The sequence below is a fragment of the Salvelinus fontinalis genome, chromosome 40 (assembly GCF_029448725.1).
Source record: "Salvelinus fontinalis isolate EN_2023a chromosome 40, ASM2944872v1, whole genome shotgun sequence".
Lineage (NCBI taxonomy): Eukaryota > Metazoa > Chordata > Actinopteri > Salmoniformes > Salmonidae > Salvelinus > Salvelinus fontinalis.
In genome coordinates this window covers 14,858,798-14,885,178 of record NC_074704.1, presented here as the reverse complement: position 1 = coordinate 14,885,178, position 26,381 = coordinate 14,858,798, and positions in this window count along the sequence as shown.

Here is a 26,381-nt window from a genome sequence, read left to right as displayed (position 1 = left end):
ATACTGCTCCTACGTGGTTTAACAATACATCATGTAGATGTATATAATGAACAGACTAGGTCCATACTGCTCCTACACTGTATAACAATACATAATGTAGATGTATATAATGAACAGACTAGGTCTATACTGCTCCTACACGGTGTAACAATACATCATGAAGATGTATATAATGAACAGACTAGGTCTATACTGCTCCTACATGGTGTAACAATACATCATGTAGATGTATATAATGAAAAGACTAGATCTATACTGCTCCTACGTGGTGTAAACATACATGATGTAGATGTATATAATGAACAGACTAGGTCCATACTGCTCCTACACGGTGTAACAATACATCATCTAGATGTATATAATGAACAGACTAGGTCTATACTGCTCCTACACGGTGTAACAATACATCATGTAGATGTATATAATGAAAAGACTAGGTCCATACTGCTCCTACATGGTGTAACAATACATCATGTAGATGTATATAATGAACAGACTAGGTCTATACTGCTCCTATATGGTGTAACAATACATCATGTAGATGTATATAATGAACAGACTAGGTCTATTCTGCTCCTACATGGTGTAACAATACATGATGTAGATGTATATAATGAACAGACTAGGTCTATACTGCTCCTACATGGTGTAACAACACATCATGTAGATGTATATAATGAACAGACTAGGTCTATACTGCTCCTACACTGTGAACAATACATAATGTAGATGTATATAATGAACAGACTAAGTCTATACTGCTCCTACGTGGTTTAACAATACATCATGTAGATGTATATAATGAACAGACTAGGTCCATACTGCTCCTACACGGTGTAACAATACATCATGTAGATGTATAAAATGAACACAGTAGGTCTATACTGCTCCTACACGGTGTAACAATACATCATGTAGATGTATATAATGAACAGACAATGTCCATACTGCTCCTATATGGTGTAACAATACTTCATGTAGATGTATATAATGAACATACTAGGTCTATACTGCTCCTACATGGTGTAACAATACATCATGTAGATGTATATAATGAAAAGACTAGATCTATACTGCTCCTACGTGGTGTAAAAATACATGATGTAGATGTATATAATGAACAGACTAGGTCCATACTGCTCCTACATGGTGTAACAATACATCATGTAGATGTATATAATGAACAGACTAGGTCTATACTGCTCCTACATGGTGTAACAATACATGATGTAGATGAATATAATGAACAGACTAGGTCTATGCTGCTCCTACATGGTGTAACAACACATCATGTAGATGTATATAATGAACAGACTAGGTCTATACTGCTCCTTCATGGTGTAACAATACATAATGTAGATGTATACAATGAACAGACTAGGTCCATACTGCTCCTACATGGTGTAACAATACATCATGTAGATGTATATAATGAACAGACTAGGTCCATACTGCTCCTACACGGTGTAACAATACATCATGTAGATGTATAAAATGAACAGACTATGTCTATACTGCTCCTACACGGTGTAACAATACATCATGTAGATGTATATAATGAACAGACAATGTCCATACTGCTCCTACATGGTGTAACAATACTTCATATAGATGTATATAATGAACATACTAGGTCTATACTGCTCCTACATGGTGTAACAATACATCATGTAGATGTATATAATGAAAAGACTAGATCTATACTGCTCCAACGTGGTGTAAAAATACATGATGTAGATGTATATAATGAACAGACTAGGTCCATACTGCTCCTACACGGTGTAACAATACATCATGTAGATGTATATAATGAACAGACTAGGTCTATACTGGTCCTACACGGTGTAACAATACATCATGTAGATCTATATAATGAACAGACTAGGTCCATACTGCTCCTACATGGTGTAACAATACATCATGTAGATGTATATAATGAAAAGACAAGGTCTATACTGCTCCTACATGGTGTAACAATACATCATGTAGATGTATATAATGAACAGACTAGGTCTATACTGCTACTGCATGGTGTAACAATACATCATGTAGATGTATATAATGAACAGACTAGGTCTATACTGCTCCTACGTGGTTTAACAATACATGATGTAGATGTATATAATGAACAGACTAGGTCTATACTGCGCCTACATGGTGTAACAATACATCATGTAGATGTATATAATGAACAGACTAGGTCTATACTGCTCCTACACTGTGAACAATACATAATGTAGATGTATATAATGAACAGACTAGGTCCATACTGCTCCTACACGGTGTAACAATACATCATGTAGATCTATATAATGAACAGACTAGGTCCATACTGCTCCTACATGGTGTAACAATACATCATGTAGATGTATATAATGAACAGACTAGGTCTATACTGCTCCTACATGGTGTAACAATACATCATGTAGATGTATATAATGAACAGACTAGGTCTATACTGCTCCTGCATGGTGTAACAATACATCATGTAGATGTATATAATGAACAGACTAGGTCTATACTGCTCCTACGTGGTTTAACAATACATGATGTAGATGTATATAATGAACAGACTAGGTCCATACTGCTCCTACATGGTGTAACAATACATCATGTAGATGTATATAATGAACAGACTAGGTCTATACTGCTCCTACACTGTGAACAATACATAATGTAGATGTATATAATGAACAGACTAGGTCCATACTGCTCCTACATGGTGTAACAATACATCATGTAGATGTATATAATGAACAGACTAAGTCAATACTGCTCCTACGTGGTTTAACAATACATCATGTAGATGTATATAATGAACAGACTAGGTCCATACTGCTCCTACACTGTATAACAATACATAATGTAGATGTATATAATGAACAGACTAGGTCTATACTGCTCCTACACGGTGTAACAATACATCATGAAGATGTATATAATGAACAGACTAGGTCTATACTGCTCCTACATGGTGTAACAATACATCATGTAGATGTATATAATGAAAAGACTAGATCTATACTGCTCCTACGTGGTGTAAACATACATGATGTAGATGTATATAATGAACAGACTAGGTCCATACTGCTCCTACACGGTGTAACAATACATCATCTAGATGTATATAATGAACAGACTAGGTCTATACTGCTCCTACACGGTGTAACAATACATCATGTAGATGTATATAATGAAAAGACTAGGTCCATACTGCTCCTACATGGTGTAACAATACATCATGTAGATGTATATAATGAACAGACTAGGTCTATACTGCTCCTACATGGTGTAACAATACATCATGTAGATGTATATAATGAACAGACTAGGTCTATTCTGCTCCTACATGGTGTAACAATACATGATGTAGATGTATATAATGAACAGACTAGGTCTATACTGCTCCTACATGGTGTAACAACACATCATGTAGATGTATATAATGAACAGACTAGGTCTATACTGCTCCTACACTGTGAACAATACATAATGTAGATGTATATAATGAACAGACTAAGTCTATACTGCTCCTACGTGGTTTAACAATACATCATGTAGATGTATATAATGAACAGACTAGGTCCATACTGCTCCTACACGGTGTAACAATACATCATGTAGATGTATAAAATGAACACAGTAGGTCTATACTGCTCCTACACGGTGTAACAATACATCATGTAGATGTATATAATGAACAGACAATGTCCATACTGCTCCTATATGGTGTAACAATACTTCATGTAGATGTATATAATGAACATACTAGGTCTATACTGCTCCTACATGGTGTAACAATACATCATGTAGATGTATATAATGAAAAGACTAGATCTATACTGCTCCTACGTGGTGTAAAAATACATGATGTAGATGTATATAATGAACAGACTAGGTCCATACTGCTCCTACACGGTGTAACAATACATCATGTAGATGTATATAATGAACAGACTAGGTCTATACTGCTCCTACACGGTGTAACAATACATCATGTAGATCTATATAATGAACAGACTAGGTCCATACTGCTCCTACATGGTGTAACAATACATCATGTAGATGTATATAATGAACAGACTAGGTCTATACTGCTCCTACATGGTGTAACAATACTTTATGTAGATGTATATAATGAACAGACTAGGTCCATACTGCTCCTACATGGTGTAACAGTACATCATGTAGATGTATATAATGAACAGACTAGGTCTATACTGCTCATACATGGTGTAACAATACATCATGTAGATGTATATAATGAACAGACTAGGTCTATACTGCTCCTTCATGGTGTAACAATACATCATGTAGATGTATATAATGAACAGACTAGGTCTATACTGCTCCTACATGGTGTAACAATACATGATGTAGATGTATGTAATGAACAGACTAGGTCTATACTGCTCCTACACGGTGTAACAGTACATCATGTAGATGTATTTAATGAACAGACTAGGTCTATACTGCTCCTACATGGTGTAACAACACATCATGTAGATGTATATAATGAACAGACTTGGTCTATACTGCTCCTACACGGTGTAACAATACATCATGTAGATGTATATAATGAACAGACTAGGTCTTTACTGCTCCTACATGGTGTAACAATACATCATGTAGATGTATATAATGAACAGACTAGGTCTATACTGCTCCTACATGGTGTAACAATACATGATGTAGATGTATATAATGAACAGACTAGGTCTATGCTGCTCCTACATGGTGTAACAACACATCATGTAGATGTATATAATGAACAGACTAGGTCTATACTGCTCCTACATGGTGTAACAATACATCATGTAGATGTATATAATGAACAGACTAGGTCTATACTGCTCCTACATGGTGTAACAATACATCATGTAGATGTATATAATGAAAAGACTAGATCTATACTGCTCCTACGTGGTGTAAAAATACATGATGTAGATGTATATAATGAACAGACTAGGTCCATACTGCTCCTACACGGTGTAACAATACATCATCTAGATGTATATAATGAACAGACTAGGTCTATACTGCTCCTACACGGTGTAACAATACATCATGTAGATGTATATAATGAAAAGACTAGGTCCATACTGCTCCTACATAGTGTAACAATACATCATGTAGATGTATATAATGAACAGACTAGGTCTATACTGCTCCTACATGGTGTAACAATACATCATGTAGATGTATATAATGAACAGACTAGGTCTATACTGCTCCTACATGGTGTAACAATACATGATGTAGATGTATATAATGAACAGACTAGGTCAATACTGCTCCTACATGGTGTAACAACACATCATGTAGATGTATATAATGAACAGACTAGGTCTATACTGCTCCTACATGGTGTAACAATACATAATGTAGATGTATATAATGAACAGACTAGGTCTATACTGCTCCTACACTGTGAACAATACATAATGTAGATGTATACAATGAACAGACTAGGTCCATACTGCTCCTACACGGTGTAACAATACATCATGTAGATGTATAAAATGAACAGACTAGGTCTATACTGCTCCTACACGGTGTAACAATACATCATGTAGATGTATATAATGAACAGACAATGTCCATACTGCTCCTACATGGTGTAACATTACTTCATATAGATGTATATAATGAACATACTAGGTCTATACTGCTCCTACATGGTGTAACAATACATCATGTAGATGTATATAATGAAAAGACTAGATCTATACTGCTCCAACGTGGTGTAAAAATACATGATGTAGATGTATATAATGAACAGACTAGGTCCATACTGCTCCTACACGGTGTAACAATACATCATGTAGATGTATATAATGAACAGACTAGGTCTATACTGCTCCTACACGGTGTAACAATACATCATGTAGATCTATATAATGAACAGACTAGGTCCATACTGCTCCTACATGGTGTAACAATACATCATGTAGATGTATATAATGAACAGACTAGGTCTATACTGCTCCTACATGGTGTAACAATACATCATGTAGATGTATATAATGAACAGACTAGGTCTATACTGCTACTGCATGGTGTAACAATACATCATGTAGATGTATATAATGAACAGACTAGGTCTATACTGCTCCTACGTGGTTTAACAATACATGATGTAGATGTATATAATGAACAGACTAAGTCTATACTGCTCCTACATGGTGTAACAATACATCATGTAGATGTATATAATGAACAGACTAGGTCTATACTGCTCCTACACTGTGAACAATACATAATGTAGATGTATATAATGAACAGACTAGGTCTATACTGCTCCTACATGGTGTAACAACACATCATGTAGATGTATATAATGAACAGACTAGGTCTATACTGCTCCTACATGGTGTAACAATACATAATGTAGATGTATATAATGAACAGACTAGGTCTATACTGCTCCTACACTGTGAACAATACATAATGTAGATGTATACAATGAACAGACTAGGTCCATACTGCTCCTACATGGTGTAACAATACATCATGTAGATGTATATAATGAACAGACTAGGTCCATACTGCTCCTACACGGTGTAACAATACATCATGTAGATGTATAAAATGAACAGACTAGGTCTATACTGCTCCTACACGGTGTAACAATACATCATGTAGATGTATATAATGAACAGACAATGTCCATACTGCTCCTACATGGTGTAACAATACTTCATATAGATGTATATAATGAACATACTAGGTCTATACTGCTCCTACATGGTGTAACAATACATCATGTAGATGTATATAATGAAAAGACTAGATCTATACTGCTCCGACGTGGTGTAAAAATACATGATGTAGATGTATATAATGAACAGACTAGGTCCATACTGCTCCTACACGGTGTAACAATACATCATGTAGATGTATATAATGAAAAGACTAGGTCTATACTGCTCCTACACGGTGTAACAATACATCATGTAGATCTATATAATGAACAGACTAGGTCCATACTGCTCCTACATGGTGTAACAATACATCATGTAGATGTATATAATGAACAGACTAGGTCTATACTGCTCCTACACGGTGTAACAATACATCATGTAGATGTATATAATGAAAAGACTAGGTCCATACTGCTCCTACATAGTGTAACAATACATCATGTAGATGTATATAATGAACAGACTAGGTCTATACTGCTCCTACATGGTGTAACAATACATCATGTAGATGTATATAATGAACAGACTAGGTCTATACTGCTCCTACATGGTGTAACAATACATGATGTAGATGTATATAATGAACAGACTAGGTCAATACTGCTCCTACATGGTGTAACAACACATCATGTAGATGTATATAATGAACAGACTAGGTCTATACTGCTCCTACATGGTGTAACAATACATAATGTAGATGTATATAATGAACAGACTAGGTCTATACTGCTCCTACACTGTGAACAATACATAATGTAGATGTATACAATGAACAGACTAGGTCCATACTGCTCCTACATGGTGTAACAATACATCATGTAGATGTATATAATGAACAGACTAGGTCCATACTGCTCCTACACGGTGTAACAATACATCATGTAGATGTATAAAATGAACAGACTAGGTCTATACTGCTCCTATACGGTGTAACAATACATCATGTAGATGTATATAATGAACAGACAATGTCCATACTGCTCCTACATGGTGTAACATTACTTCATATAGATGTATATAATGAACATACTAGGTCTATACTGCTCCTACATGGTGTAACAATACATCATGTAGATGTATATAATGAAAAGACTAGATCTATACTGCTCCAACGTGGTGTAAAAATACATGATGTAGATGTATATAATGAACAGACTAGGTCCATACTGCTCCTACACGGTGTAACAATACATCATGTAGATGTATATAATGAACAGACTAGGTCTATACTGCTCCTACACGGTGTAACAATACATCATGTAGATCTATATAATGAACAGACTAGGTCCATACTGCTCCTACATGGTGTAACAATACATCATGTAGATGTATATAATGAACAGACTAGGTCTATACTGCTCCTACATGGTGTAACAATACATCATGTAGATGTATATAATGAACAGACTAGGTCTATACTGCTACTGCATGGTGTAACAATACATCATGTAGATGTATATAATGAACAGACTAGGTCTATACTGCTCCTACGTGGTTTAACAATACATGATGTAGATGTATATAATGAACAGACTAAGTCTATACTGCTCCTACATGGTGTAACAATACATCATGTAGATGTATATAATGAACAGACTAGGTCTATACTGCTCCTACACTGTGAACAATACATAATGTAGATGTATATAATGAACAGACTAGGTCTATACTGCTCCTACATGGTGTAACAACACATCATGTAGATGTATATAATGAACAGACTAGGTCTATACTGCTCCTACATGGTGTAACAATACATAATGTAGATGTATATAATGAACAGACTAGGTCTATACTGCTCCTACACTGTGAACAATACATAATGTAGATGTATACAATGAACAGACTAGGTCCATACTGCTCCTACATGGTGTAACAATACATCATGTAGATGTATATAATGAACAGACTAGGTCCATACTGCTCCTACACGGTGTAACAATACATCATGTAGATGTATAAAATGAACAGACTAGGTCTATACTGCTCCTAAACGGTGTAACAATACATCATGTAGATGTATATAATGAACAGACAATGTCCATACTGCTCCTACATGGTGTAACAATACTTCATATAGATGTATATAATGAACAGACTAAGTCTATACTGCTCCTACATGGTGTAACAATACATCATGTAGATGTATATAATGAACAGACTAGGTCCATACTGCTCCTACATGGTGTAACAATACATGATGTAGATGTATGTAATGAACAGACTAGGTCTATACTGCTCCTACACGGTGTAACAGTACATCATGTAGATGTATTTAATGAACAGACTAGGTCTATACTGCTCCTACACGGTGTAACAATACATCATGTAGATGTATATAATGAAAAGACTAGGTCCATACTGCTCCTACATGGTGTAACAATACATCATGTAGATGTATATAATGAACAGACAATGTCCATACTGCTCCTACATGGTGTAACAATACTTCATATAGATGTATATAATGAACATACTAGGTCTATACTGCTCCTACATGGTGTAACAATACATCATGTAGATGTATATAATGAAAAGACTAGATCTATACTGCTCCGACGTGGTGTAAAAATACATGATGTAGATGTATATAATGAACAGACTAGGTCCATACTGCTCCTACACGGTGTAACAATACATCATGTAGATGTATATAATGAAAAGACTAGGTCTATACTGCTCCTACACGGTGTAACAATACATCATGTAGATCTATATAATGAACAGACTAGGTCCATACTGCTCCTACATGGTGTAACAATACATCATGTAGATGTATATAATGAACAGACTAGGTCTATACTGCTCCTACATGGTGTAACAATACATCATGTAGATGTATATAATGAACAGACTAGGTCTATACTGCTATTGCATGGTGTAACAATACATCATGTAGATGTATATAATGAACAGACTAGGTCTATACTGCTCCTACGTGGTTTAACAATACATGATGTAGATGTATATAATGAACAGACTAAGTCTATACTGCTCCTACATGGTGTAACAATACATCATGTAGATGTATATAATGAACAGACTAGGTCCATACTGCTCCTACATGGTGTAACAATACATCATGTAGATGTATATAATGAACAGACTAAGTCAATACTGCTCCTACGTGGTTTAACAATACATCATGTAGATGTATATAATGAACAGACTAGGTCTATACTGCTCCTACATGGTGTAACAATACATGATGTAGATGTATGTAATGAACAGACTAGGTCTATACTGCTCCTACACGGTGTAACAGTACATCATGTAGATGTATTTAATGAACAGACTAGGTCTATACTGCTCCTACATGGTGTAACAACACATCATGTAGATGTATATAATGAACAGACTAGGTCTATGCTGCTCCTACATGGTGTAACAACACATCATGTAGATGTATATAATGAACAGACTAGGTCTATACTGCTCCTACATGGTGTAACAATACATCATGTAGATGTATATAATGAACAGACTAGGTCTATACTGCTCCTACATGGTGTAACAATACATCATGTAGATGTATATAATGAACAGACTAGGTCTATACTGCTCCTACATGGTGTAACAATACATGATGTAGATGAATATAATGAACAGACTAGGTCTATGCTGCTCCTACATGGTGTAACAACACATCATGTAGATGTATATAATGAACAGACTAGGTCTATACTGCTCCTACATGGTGTAACAATACATAATGTAGATGTATACAATGAACAGACTAGGTCCATACTGCTCCTACATGGTGTAACAATACATCATGTAGATGTATATAATGAACAGACTAGGTCCATACTGCTCCTACACGGTGTAACAATACATCATGTAGATGTATAAAATGAACAGACTATGTCTATACTGCTCCTACACGGTGTAACAATACATCATGTAGATGTATATAATGAACAGACAATGTCCATTCTGCTCCTACATGGTGTAACAATACTTCATATAGATGTATATAATGAACATACTAGGTCTATACTGCTCCTACATGGTGTAACAATACATCATGTAGATGTATATAATGAAAAGACTAGATCTATACTGCTCCAACGTGGTGTAAAAATACATGATGTAGATGTATATAATGAACAGACTAGGTCCATACTGCTCCTACACGGTGTAACAATACATCATGTAGATGTATATAATGAACAGACTAGGTCTATACTGCTCCTACATGGTGTAACAATACATCATGTAGATGTATATAATGAACAGACTAGGTCTATACTGCTACTGCATGGTGTAACAATACATCATGTAGATGTATATAATGAACAGACTAGGTCTATACTGCTCCTACATGGTGTAACAATACATCATGTAGATGTATATAATGAACAGACTAGGTCTATACTGCTACTGCATGGTGTAACAATACATCATGTAGATGTATATAATGAACAGACTAGGTCTATACTGCTCCTACGTGGTTTAACAATACATGATGTAGATGTATATAATGAACAGACTAGGTCTATACTGCTCCTACATGGTGTAACAACACATCATGTAGATGTATATAATGAACAGACTAGGTCCATACTGCTCCTACATGGTGTAACAATACATCATGTAGATGTATATAATGAACAGACTAAGTCAATACTGCTCCTACGTGGTTTAACAATACATCATGTAGATGTATATAATGAACAGACTAGGTCTATACTGCTCCTACATGGTGTAACAATACATGATGTAGATGTATGTAATGAACAGACTAGGTCTATACTGCTCCTACACGGTGTAACAGTACATCATGTAGATGTATTTAATGAACAGACTAGGTCTATACTGCTCCTACATGGTGTAACAACACATCATGTAGATGTATATAATGAACAGACTAGGTCTATGCTGCTCCTACATGGTGTAACAACACATCATGTAGATGTATATAATGAACAGACTAGGTCTATACTGCTCCTACATGGTGTAACAATACATCATGTAGATGTATATAATGAACAGACTAGGTCTATACTGCTCCTACATGGTGTAACAATACATCATGTAGATGTATATAATGAACAGACTAGGTCTATACTGCTCCTACATGGTGTAACAATACATGATGTAGATGAATATAATGAACAGACTAGGTCTATGCTGCTCCTACATGGTGTAACAACACATCATGTAGATGTATATAATGAACAGACTAGGTCTATACTGCTCCTACATGGTGTAACAATACATAATGTAGATGTATACAATGAACAGACTAGGTCCATACTGCTCCTACATGGTGTAACAATACATCATGTAGATGTATATAATGAACAGACTAGGTCCATACTGCTCCTACACGGTGTAACAATACATCATGTAGATGTATAAAATGAACAGACTATGTCTATACTGCTCCTACACGGTGTAACAATACATCATGTAGATGTATATAATGAACAGACAATGTCCATTCTGCTCCTACATGGTGTAACAATACTTCATATAGATGTATATAATGAACATACTAGGTCTATACTGCTCCTACATGGTGTAACAATACATCATGTAGATGTATATAATGAAAAGACTAGATCTATACTGCTCCAACGTGGTGTAAAAATACATGATGTAGATGTATATAATGAACAGACTAGGTCCATACTGCTCCTACACGGTGTAACAATACATCATGTAGATGTATATAATGAACAGACTAGGTCTATACTGCTCCTACATGGTGTAACAATACATCATGTAGATGTATATAATGAACAGACTAGGTCTATACTGCTACTGCATGGTGTAACAATACATCATGTAGATGTATATAATGAACAGACTAGGTCTATACTGCTCCTACATGGTGTAACAATACATCATGTAGATGTATATAATGAACAGACTAGGTCTATACTGCTACTGCATGGTGTAACAATACATCATGTAGATGTATATAATGAACAGACTAGGTCTATACTGCTCCTACGTGGTTTAACAATACATGATGTAGATGTATATAATGAACAGACTAGGTCTATACTGCTCCTACATGGTGTAACAATACATCATGTAGATGTATATAATGAACAGACTAGGTCTATACTGCTCCTACACTGTGAACAATACATAATGTAGATGTATATAATGAACAGACTAGGTCCATACTGCTCCTACACGGTGTAACAATACATCATGTAGATCTATATAATGAACAGACTAGGTCCATACTGCTCCTACATGGTGTAACAATACATCATGTAGATGTATTTAATGAACAGACTAGGTCTATACTGCTCCTACATGGTGTAACAATACATCATGTAGATGTATATAATGAACAGACTAGGTCTATACTGCTCCTGCATGGTGTAACAATACATCATGTAGATGTATATAATGAACAGACTAGGTCTATACTGCTCCTACGTGGTTTAACAATACATGATGTAGATGTATATAATGAACAGACTAGGTCCATACTGCTCCTACATGGTGTAACAATACATCATGTAGATGTATATAATGAACAGACTAGGTCTATACTGCTCCTACACTGTGAACAATACATAATGTAGATGTATATAATGAACAGACTAGGTCCATACTGCTCCTACATGGTGTAACAATACATCATGTAGATGTATATAATGAACAGACTAAGTCAATACTGCTCCTACGTGGTTTAACAATACATCATGTAGATGTATATAATGAACAGACTAGGTCCATACTGATTCCTACACTGTATAACAATACATAATGTAGATGTATATAATGAACAGACTAGGTCTATACTGCTCCTACACGGTGTAACAATACATCATGAAGATGTATATAATGAACAGACTAGGTCTATACTGCTCCTACATGGTGTAACAATACATCATGTAGATGTATATAATGAAAAGACTAGATCTATACTGCTCCTACGTGGTGTAAACATACATGATGTAGATGTATATAATGAACAGACTAGGTCCATACTGCTCCTACACGGTGTAACAATACATCATCTAGATGTATATAATGAACAGACTAGGTCTATACTGCTCCTACACGGTGTAACAATACATCATGTAGATGTATATAATGAAAAGACTAGGTCCATACTGCTCCTACATGGTGTAACAATACATCATGTAGATGTATATAATGAACAGACTAGGTCTATACTGCTCCTACATGGTGTAACAATACATCATGTAGATGTATATAATGAACAGACTAGGTCTATTCTGCTCCTACATGGTGTAACAATACATGATGTAGATGTATATAATGAACAGACTAGGTCTATACTGCTCCTACATGGTGTAACAACACATCATGTAGATGTATATAATGAACAGACTAGGTCTATACTGCTCCTACACTGTGAACAATACATAATGTAGATGTATATAATGAACAGACTAAGTCTATACTGCTCCTACGTGGTTTAACAATACATCATGTAGATGTATATAATGAACAGACTAGGTCCATACTGCTCCTACACGGTGTAACAATACATCATGTAGATGTATAAAATGAACACAGTAGGTCTATACTGCTCCTACACGGTGTAACAATACATCATGTAGATGTATATAATGAACAGACAATGTCCATACTGCTCCTATATGGTGTAACAATACTTCATGTAGATGTATATAATGAACATACTAGGTCTATACTGCTCCTACATGGTGTAACAATACATCATGTAGATGTATATAATGAAAACACTAGATCTATACTGCTCCTACGTGGTGTAAAAATACATGATGTAGATGTATATAATGAACAGACTAGGTCTATACTGCTCCTACATGGTGTAACAATACATCATGTAGATGTATATAATGAACAGACTAGGTCTATACTGCTCCTACATGGTGTAACAATACATCATGTAGATGTATATAATGAACAGACTAGGTCTATACTGCTCCTACACTGTGAACAATACATAATGTAGATGTATATAATGAACAGACTAGGTCTATACTGCTCCTACACTGTGAACAATACATAATGTAGATGTATACAATGAGCAGACTAGGTCCATACTGCTCCTACATGGTGTAACAATACATCATGTAGATGTATATAATGAACAGACTAGGTCCATACTGCTCCTACACGGTGTAACAATACATCATGTAGATGTATAAAATGAACAGACTAGGTCTATACTGCTCCTACACGGTGTAACAATACATCATGTAGATGTATATAATGAACAGACAATGTCCATACTGCTCCTACATGGTGTAACAATACTTCATATAGATGTATATAATGAACTTACTAGGTCTATACTGCTCCTACATGGTGTAACAATACATGATGTAGATGTATATAATGAACAGACTAGGTCTATACTGCTCCTACATGGTGTAACAACACATCATGTAGATGTATATAATGAACAGACTAGGTCTATACTGCTCCTACACTGTGAACAATACATAATGTAGATGTATATAATGAACAGACTAAGTCTATACTGCTCCTACGTGGTTTAACAATACATCATGTAGATGTATATAATGAACAGACTAGGTCCATACTGCTCCTACACGGTGTAACAATACATCATGTAGATGTATAAAATGAACACAGTAGGTCTATACTGCTCCTACACGGTGTAACAATACATCATGTAGATGTATATAATGAACAGACAATGTCCATACTGCTCCTATATGGTGTAACAATACTTCATGTAGATGTATATAATGAACATACTAGGTCTATACTGCTCCTACATGGTGTAACAATACATCATGTAGATGTATATAATGAAAACACTAGATCTATACTGCTCCTACGTGGTGTAAAAATACATGATGTAGATGTATATAATGAACAGACTAGGTCTATACTGCTCCTACATGGTGTAACAATACATCATGTAGATGTATATAATGAACAGACTAGGTCTATACTGCTCCTACATGGTGTAACAATACATCATGTAGATGTATATAATGAACAGACTAGGTCTATACTGCTCCTACACTGTGAACAATACATAATGTAGATGTATATAATGAACAGACTAGGTCTATACTGCTCCTACACTGTGAACAATACATAATGTAGATGTATACAATGAGCAGACTAGGTCCATACTGCTCCTACATGGTGTAACAATACATCATGTAGATGTATATAATGAACAGACTAGGTCCATACTGCTCCTACACGGTGTAACAATACATCATGTAGATGTATAAAATGAACAGACTAGGTCTATACTGCTCCTACACGGTGTAACAATACATCATGTAGATGTATATAATGAACAGACAATGTCCATACTGCTCCTACATGGTGTAACAATACTTCATATAGATGTATATAATGAACTTACTAGGTCTATACTGCTCCTACATGGTGTAACAATACATCATGTAGATGTATATAATGAAAAGACTAGATCTATACTGCTCCAACGTTGTGTAAAAATACATGATGTAGATGTATATAATGAACAGAATAGGTCCATACTGCTCCTACACGGTGTAACAATACATCATGTAGATGTATATAATGAACAGACTAGGTCTATACTGCTACTGCATGGTGTAACAATACATCATGTAGATGTATATAATGAACAGACTAGGTCTATACTGCTCCTACGTGGTTTAACAATACATGATGTAGATGTATATAATGAACAGACTAGGTCTATACTGCTCCTACATGGTGTAACAATACATCATGTAGATGTATATAATGAACAGACTAGGTCTATACTGCTCCTACACTGTGAACAATACATAATGTAGATGTATATAATGAACAGACTAGGTCCATACTGCTCCTACACGGTGTAACAATACATCATGTAGATCTATATAATGAACAGACTAGGTCCATACTGCTCCTACATGGTGTAACAATACATCATGTAGATGTATATAATGAACAGACTAGGTCTATACTGCTCCTACATGGTGTAACAATACATCATGTAGATGTATATAATGAACAGACTAGGTCTATACTGCTCCTGCATGGTGTAACAATACATCATGTAGATGTATATAATGAACAGACTAGGTCTATACTGCTCCTACGTGGTTTAACAATACATGATGTAGATGTATATAATGAACAGACTAGGTCCATACTGCTCCTACATGGTGTAACAATACATCATGTAGATGTATATAATGAACAGACTAGGTCTATACTGCTCCTACACTGTGAACAATACATAATGTAGATGTATATAATGAACAGACTAGGTCCATACTGCTCCTACATGGTGTAACAATACATCATGTAGATGTATATAATGAACAGACTAAGTCAATACTGCTCCTACGTGGTTTAACAATACATCATGTAGATGTATATAATGAACAGACCAGGTCCATACTGCTCCTACACTGTATAACAATACATAATGTAGATGTATATAATGAACAGACTAGGTCTATACTGCTCCTACACGGTGTAACAATACATCATGAAGATGTATATAATGAACAGACTAGGTCTATACTGCTCCTACATGGTGTAACAATACATCATGTAGATGTATATAATGAAAAGACTAGATCTATACTGCTCCTACGTGGTGTAAACATACATGATGTAGATGTATATAATGAACAGACTAGGTCCATACTGCTCCTACACGGTGTAACAATACATCATCTAGATGTATATAATAAACAGACTAGGTCTATACTGCTCCTACACGGTGTAACAATACATCATGTAGATGTATATAATGAAAAGACTAGGTCCATACTGCTCCTACATGGTGTAACAATACATCATGTAGATGTATATAATGAACAGACTAGGTCTATACTGCTCCTACATGGTGTAACAATACATCATGTAGATGTATATAATGAACAGACTAGGTCTATTCTGCTCCTACATGGTGTAACAATACATGATGTAGATGTATATAATGAACAGACTAGGTCTATACTGCTCCTACATGGTGTAACAACACATCATGTAGATGTATATAATGAACAGACTAGGTCTATACTGCTCCTACACTGTGAACAATACATAATGTAGATGTATATAATGAACAGACTAAGTCTATACTGCTCCTACGTGGTTTAACAATACATCATGTAGATGTATATAATGAACAGACTAGGTCCATACTGCTCCTACACGGTGTAACAATACTTCATATAGATGTATATAATGAACTTACTAGGTCTATACTGCTCCTACATGGTGTAACAATACATCATGTAGATGTATATAATGAAAAGACTAGATCTATACTGCTCCAACGTTGTGTAAAAATACATGATGTAGATGTATATAATGAACAGACTAGGTCCATACTGCTCCTACACGGTGTAACAATACATCATGTAGATGTATATAATGAACAGACTAGGTCTATACTGCTCCTACACGGTGTAACAACACATCATGTAGATCTATATAATGAACAGACTAGGTCCATACTGCTCCTACATGGTGTAACAATACATCATGTAGATGTATATAATGAACAGACTAGGTCTATACTGCTCCTACATGGTGTAACAATACATCATGTAGATGTATATAATGAACAGACTAGGTCTATACTGCTACTGCATGGTGTAACAATACATCATGTAGATGTATATAATGAACAGACTAGGTCTATACTGCTCCTACGTGGTTTAACAATACATGATGTAGATGTATATAATGAACAGACTAAGTCTATACTGCTCCTACATGGTGTAACAATACATCATGTAGATGTATATAATGAACAGACTAGGTCTATACTGCTCCTACACTGTGAACAATACATAATGTAGATGTATATAATGAACAGACTAGGTCTATACTGCTCCTACATGGTGTAACAACACATCATGTAGATGTATATAATGAACAGACTACGTCTATACTGCTCCTACATGGTGTAACAATACATAATGTAGATGTATATAATGAACAGACTAGGTCTATACTGCTCCTACACTGTGAACAATACATAATGTAGATGTATACAATGAACAGACTAGGTCCATACTGCTCCTACATGGTGTAACAATACATCATGTAGATGTATATAATGAACAGACTAGGTCCATACTGCTCCTACACGGTGTAACAATACATCATGTAGATGTATAAAATGAACAGACTAGGTCTATACTGCTCCTACACGGTGTAACAATACATCATGTAGATGTATATAATGAACAGACTAGGTCTATACTGCTCCTACACTGTGAACAATACATAATGTAGATGTATATAATGAACAGACTAGGTCTATACTGCTCCTACACTGTGAACAATACATAATGTAGATGTATACAATGAACAGACTAGGTCCATACTGCTCCTACATGGTGTAACAATACATCATGTAGATGTATATAATGAACAGACTAGGTCCATACTGCTCCTACACATTGTAACAATACATCATGTAGATGTATAAAATGAACAGACTAGGTCTATACTGCTCCTACACGGTGTAACAATACATCATGTAGATGTATATAATGAACAGACAATGTCCATACTGCTCCTACATGGTGTAACAATACTTCATATAGATGTATATAATGAACTTACTAGGTCTATACTGCTCCTACATGGTGTAACAATACATCATGTAGATGTATATAATGAAAAGACTAGATCTATACTGCTCCAACGTTGTGTAAAAATACATGATGTAGATGTATATAATGAACAGACTAGGTCCATACTGCTCCTACACGGTGTAACAATACATCATGTAGATGTATATAATGAACAGACTAGGTCTATACTGCTCCTACACGGTGTAACAATACATCATGTAGATCTATATAATGAACAGACTAGGTCCATACTGCTCCTACATGGTGTAACAATACATCATGTAGATGTATATAATGAACAGACTAGGTCTATACTGCTCCTACATGGTGTAACAATACATCATGTAGATGTATATAATGAACAGACTAGGTCTATACTGCTACTGCATGGTGTAACAATACATCATGTAGATGTATATAATGAACAGACTAGGTCTATACTGCTCCTACGTGGTTTAACAATACATGATGTAGATGTATATAATGAACAGACTAAGTCTATACTGCTCCTACATGGTGTAACAATACATCATGTAGATGTATATAATGAACAGACTAGGTCTATACTGCTCCTACACTGTGAACAATACATAATGTAGATGTATATAATGAACAGACTAGGTCTATACTGCTCCTACATGGTGTAACAACACATCATGTAGATGTATATAATGAACAGACTAGGTCTATACTGCTCCTACATGGTGTAACAATACATAATGTAGATGTATATAATGAACAGACTAGGTCTATACTGCTCCTACACTGTGAACAATACATAATGTAGATGTATACAATGAACAGACTAGGTCCATACTGCTCCTACATGGTGTAACAATACATCATGTAGATGTATATAATGAACAGACTAGGTCCATACTGCTCCTACACGGTGTAACAATACATCATGTAGATGTATAAAATGAACAGACTAGGTCTATACTGCTCCTACACGGTGTAACAATACATCATGTAGATGTATATAATGAACAGACAATGTCCATACTGCTCCTACATGGTGTAACAATACTTCATATAGATGTATATAATGAACATACTAGGTCTATACTGCTCCTACATGGTGTAACAATACATCATGTAGATGTATATAATGAAAAGACTAGATCTATACTGCTCCAACGTGGTGTAAAAATACATGATGTAGATGTATATAATGAACAGACTAGGTCCATACTGCTCCTACACGGTGTAACAATACATCATGTAGATGTATATAATGAACAGACTAGGTCTATACTGCTCCTACACGGTGTAACAATACATCATGTAGATCTATATAATGAACAGACTAGGTCCATACTGCTCCTACATGGTGTAACAATACATCATGTAGATGTATATAATGAACAGACTAGGTCTATACTGCTCCTACATGGTGTAACAATACATCATGTAGATGTATATAATGAACAGACTAGGTCTATACTGCTACTGCATGGTGTAACAATACATCATGTAGATGTATATAATGAACAGACTAGGTCTATACTGCTCCTATGTGGTTTAACAATACATGATGTAGATGTATATAATGAACAGACTAAGTCTATACTGCTCCTACATGGTGTAACAATACATCATGTAGATGTATATAATGAACAGACTAGGTCCATACTGCTCCTACATGGTGTAACAATACATCATGTAGATGTATATAATGAACAGACTAAGTCAATACTGCTCCTACGTGGTTTAACAATACATCATGTAGATGTATATAATGAACAGACTAGGTCTATACTGCTCCTACATGGTGTAACAATACATGATGTAGATGTATGTAATGAACAGACTAGGTCTATACTGCTCCTACACGGTGTAACAGTACATCATGTAGATGTATTTAATGAACAGACTAGGTCTATACTGCTCCTACATGGTGTAACAACACATCATGTAGATGTATATAATGAACAGACTAGGTCTATGCTGCTCCTACATGGTGTAACAACACATCATGTAGATGTATATAATGAACAGACTAGGTCTATACTGCTCCTACATGGTGTAACAATACATCATGTAGATGTATATAATGAACAGACTAGGTCTATACTGCTCCTACATGGTGTAACAATACATCATGTAGATGTATATAATGAACAGACTAGGTCTATACTGCTCCTACATGGTGTAACAATACATGATGTAGATGAATATAATGAACAGACTAGGTCTATGCTGCTCCTACATGGTGTAACAACACATCATGTAGATGTATATAATGAACAGACTAGGTCTATACTGCTCCTACATGGTGTAACAATACATAATGTAGATGTATACAATGAACAGACTAGGTCCATACTGCTCCTACATGGTGTAACAATACATCATATAGATGTATATAATGAACAGACTAGGTCCATACTGCTCCTACACGGTGTAACAATACATCATGTAGATGTATAAAATGAACAGACTATGTCTATACTGCTCCTACACGGTGTAACAATACATCGTGTAGATGTATATAATGAACAGACAATGTCCATACTGCTCCTACATGGTGTAACAATACTTCATATAGATGTATATAATGAACATACTAGGTCTATACTGCTCCTACATGGTGTAACAATACATCATGTAGATGTATATAATGAAAAGACTAGATCTATACTGCTCCAACGTGGTGTAAAAATACATGATGTAGATGTATATAATGAACAGACTAGGTCTATACTGCTCCTACACTGTGAACAATACATAATGTAGATGTATATAATGAACAGACTAGGTCCATACTGCTCCTACACGGTGTAACAATACATCATGTAGATCTATATAATGAACAGACTAGGTCCATACTGTTCCTACATGGTGTAACAATACATCATGTAGATGTATATAATGAACAGACTAGGTCTATACTGCTCCTACATGGTGTAACAATACATCATGTAGATGTATATAATGAACAGACTAGGTCTATACTGCTCCTGCATGGTGTAACAATACATCATGTAGATGTATATAATGAACAGACTAGGTCTATACTGCTCCTACGTGGTTTAACAACACATGATGTAGATGTATATAATGAACAGACTAGGTCCATACTGCTCCTACACTGTGAACAATACATAATGTAGATGTATATAATGAACAGACTAGGTCCATACTGCTCCTACATGGTGTAACAATACATCATGTAGATGTATATAATGAACAGACTAAGTCAATACTGCTCCTACGTGGTTTAACAATACATCATGTAGATGTATATAATGAACAGACTAGGTCCATACTGCTCCTACACTGTATAACAATACATAATGTAGATGTATATAATGAACAGACTAGGTCTATACTGCTCCTACACGGTGTAACAATACATCATGAAGATGTATATAATGAACAGACTAGGTCTATACTGCTCCTACATGGTGTAACAATACATCATGTAGATGTATATAATGAAAAGACTAGATCTATACTGCTCCTACGTGGTGTAAACATACATGATGTAGATGTATATAATGAACAGACTAGGTCCATACTGCTCCTACACGGTGTAACAATACACCATCTAGATGTATATAATGAACAGACTAGGTCTATACTGCTCCTACACGGTGTAACAATACATCATGTAGATGTATATAATGAAAAGACTAGGTCCATACTGCTCCTACATGGTGTAACAATACATCATGTAGATGTATATAATGAACAGACTAGGTCTATACTGCTCCTACATGGTGTAACAATACATCATGTAGATGTATATAATGAACAGACTAGGTCTATACTGCTACTGCATGGTGTAACAATACATCATGTAGATGTATATAATGAACAGACTAGGTCTATACTGCTCCTATGTGGTTTAACAATACATGATGTAGATGTATATAATGAACAGACTAAGTCTATACTGCTCCTACATGGTGTAACAATACATCATGTAGATGTATATAATGAACAGACTAGGTCCATACTGCTCCTACATGGTGTAACAATACATCATGTAGATGTATATAATGAACAGACTAAGTCAATACTGCTCCTACGTGGTTTAACAATACATCATGTAGATGTATATAATGAACAGACTAGGTCTATACTGCTCCTACATGGTGTAACAATACATGATGTAGATGTATGTAATGAACAGACTAGGTCTATACTGCTCCTACACGGTGTAACAGTACATCATGTAGATGTATTTAATGAACAGACTAGGTCTATACTGCTCCTACATGGTGTAACAACACATCATGTAGATGTATATAATGAACAGACTAGGTCTATGCTGCTCCTACATGGTGTAACAACACATCATGTAGATGTATATAATGAACAGACTAGGTCTATACTGCTCCTACATGGTGTAACAATACATCATGTAGATGTATATAATGAACAGACTAGGTCTATACTGCTCCTACATGGTGTAACAATACATCATGTAGATGTATATAATGAACAGACTAGGTCTATACTGCTCCTACATGGTGTAACAATACATGATGTAGATGAATATAATGAACAGACTAGGTCTATGCTGCTCCTACATGGTGTAACAACACATCATGTAGATGTATATAATGAACAGACTAGGTCTATACTGCTCCTACATGGTGTAACAATACATAATGTAGATGTATACAATGAACAGACTAGGTCCATACTGCTCCTACATGGTGTAACAATACATCATGTAGATGTATATAATGAACAGACTAGGTCCATACTGCTCCTACACGGTGTAACAATACATCATGTAGATGTATAAAATGAACAGACTATGTCTATACTGCTCCTACACGGTGTAACAATACATCGTGTAGATGTATATAATGAACAGACAATGTCCATACTGCTCCTACATGGTGTAACAATACTTCATATAGATGTATATAATGAACATACTAGGTCTATACTGCTCCTACATGGTGTAACAATACATCATGTAGATGTATATAATGAAAAGACTAGATCTATACTGCTCCAACGTGGTGTAAAAATACATGATGTAGATGTATATAATGAACAGACTAGGTCTATACTCCTCCTACACTGTGAACAATACATAATGTAGATGTATATAATGAACAGACTAGGTCCATACTGCTCCTACACGGTGTAACAATACATCATGTAGATCTATATAATGAACAGACTAGGTCCATACTGTTCCTACATGGTGTAACAATACATCATGTAGATGTATATAATGAACAGACTAGGTCTATACTGCTCCTACATGGTGTAACAATACATCATGTAGATGTATATAATGAACAGACTAGGTCTATACTGCTCCTGCATGGTGTAACAATACATCATGTAGATGTATATAATGAACAGACTAGGTCTATACTGCTCCTACGTGGTTTAACAACACATGATGTAGATGTATATAATGAACAGACTAGGTCCATACTGCTCCTACATGGTGTAACAATACATCATGTAGATGTATATAATGAACAGACTAGGTCTATACTGCTCCTACACTGTGAACAATACATAATGTAGATGTATATAATGAACAGACTAGGTCCATACTGCTCCTACATGGTGTAACAATACATCATGTAGATGTATATAATGAACAGACTAAGTCAATACTGCTCCTACGTGGTTTAACAATACATCATGTAGATGTATATAATGAACAGACTAGGTCCATACTGCTCCTACACTGTATAACAATACATAATGTAGATGTATATAATGAACAGACTAGGTCTATACTGCTCCTACACGGTGTAACAATACATCATGAAGATGTATATAATGAACAGACTAGGTCTATACTGCTCCTACATGGTGTAACAATACATCATGTAGATGTATATAATGAAAAAACTAGATCTATACTGCTCCTACGTGGTGTAAACATACATGATGTAGATGTATATAATGAACAGACTAGGTCCATACTGCTCCTACACGGTGTAACAATACATCATCTAGATGTATATAATGAACAGACTAGGTCTATACTGCTCCTACACGGTGTAACAATACATCATGTAGATGTATATAATGAAAAGACTAGGTCCATACTGCTCCTACATGGTGTAACAATACATCATGTAGATGTATATAATGAACAGACTAGGTCTATACTGCTCCTACATGGTGTAACAATACATCATGTAGATGTATATAATGAACAGACTAGGTCTATTCTGCTCCTACATGGTGTAACAATACATGATGTAGATGTATATAATGAACAGACTAGGTCTAAACTGCTCCTACATGGTGTAACAACACATCATGTAGATGTATATAATGAACAGACTAGGTCTATACTGCTCCTACACTGTGAACAATAAATAATGTAGATGTATATAATGAACAGACTAAGTCTATACTGCTCCTACGTGGTTTAACAATACATCATGTAGATGTATATAATGAACAGACTAGGTCCATACTGCTCCTACACGGTGTAACAATACATCATGTAGATGTATAAAATGAACACAGTAGGTCTATACTGCTCCTACACGGTGTAACAATACATCATGTAGATGTATATAATGAACAGACAATGTCCATACTGCTCCTATATGGTGTAACAATACTTCATGTAGATGTATATAATGAACATACTAGGTCTATACTGCTCCTACATGGTGTAACAATACATCATGTAGATGTATATAATGAAAAGACTAGATCTATACTGCTCCTACGTGGTGTAAAAATACATGATGTAGATGTATATAATGAACAGACTAGGTCCATACTGCTCCTACACGGTGTAACAATACATCATGTAGATGTATATAATGAACAGACTAGGTCTATACTGCTCCTACACGGTGTAACAATACATCATGTAGATCTATATAATGAACAGACTAGGTCCATACTGCTCCTACATGGTGTAACAATACATCATGTAGATGTATATAATGAACAGACTAGGTCTATACTGCTCCTACATGGTGTAACAATACTTTATGTAGATGTATATAATGAACAGACTAGGTCCATACTGCTCCTACATGGTGTAACAGTACATCATGTAGATGTATATAATGAACAGACTAGGTCTATACTGCTCCTACATGGTGTAACAATACATCATGTAGATGTATATAATGAACAGACTAGGTCTATACTGCTCATACAT